The sequence below is a fragment of the Adiantum capillus-veneris genome, chromosome 8, assembly GCF_014529385.1.
Source record: "Adiantum capillus-veneris isolate H3 chromosome 8, ASM1452938v2, whole genome shotgun sequence".
Taxonomy (NCBI): Eukaryota; Viridiplantae; Streptophyta; class Polypodiopsida; order Polypodiales; family Pteridaceae; genus Adiantum; species Adiantum capillus-veneris.
In genome coordinates, this window is record NC_140938.1 from 4,826,502 (window position 1) to 4,827,661 (window position 1,160).

The following is a 1,160-nucleotide window of genomic DNA, read 5'->3' on the forward strand; positions in this document are numbered from 1 at the left end:
AGTTAGCAGGGCTTAGGGCACTAGCACAAAGCATTCTTTGCACAAAAAGACCAACATTTCAAGAAAAGACATCATACGCGTATGATGTCTCACAGCATGATTTTCACATCCATTTCAACATTTGAGTGCATAGCCTCATTCCACATGTTAATCACATCCTATGAACCAAGTATCATGAGAATTGGAGTTAGAAAACCCAAGGAAAACCAAAAAGACGCAAATTAGGCCATAAAATTGATTTTTGGTCCTAATTTTGTCAAAATAACTCCAAACTCATTGAAACTTTGTAGGATTGTTGATTAACACATCTACAAGCTATCTAGAACCAAAAAGCACCATTTTGACACAAAAGACATCATACGCGTATGATGTCTATTTGCACTTACAGAGCTAAAAATGCTCATTTGTCATCATACATCCATTATATATATCTAATACATGCTACATATGAAGTTTGGAACCATTTGGTCAAGTGGATCACCCCATTAGCCCAATTAAGAGAAAATCCTTCATACAAAGCCTATTTTTGTCCCAAATCCAACATATTCAAGTCCAAACCAAGATTTGAGTATAAACGGTCCTTCACTAGCACATGGAGAGTCCACAGAACCAATCCCATGAAAAATTGATGAAAAAGACATCATACGCGTATGATGTCTCCAGAGCCAGTTTTAGCCCAAATTCTATCCAAACTTGATGAATCCACTGAATAAGCCTATCTAAAGCCAAAACCAAGCTTATAGAGAAAATTGGTCCAAAAATGCACCAAATGACATCATACGCGTATGATGTCTCACTATGTGATTTTGGCATCTAAGGGCTTCAACCACCAAACAGAAGTGTTCTACATGCCATTTGAAGGTGATCCACCAAGTTTTACCCAATTTGGATCATAAAATCCATTTCCCTTTCAAAATTTTGCCAAGAGCCTGAACTAGACTAAACTGGCCAAAACTTGACCAAATGGGATCCAAACTCAAATCCAAGCATATGACACTCATGTATACACTATCAGCTACAAGCACAACCAATATGAAGTCATTTTGACACAAAAGACATCATACGCGTATGATGTCTCAAGCATGTTTTTGAGCCCAGTTTGCATATTTTTTCACCTACATTGCATCCTTAGGCCCTGAATAGCTCATGTTTCACTTTTC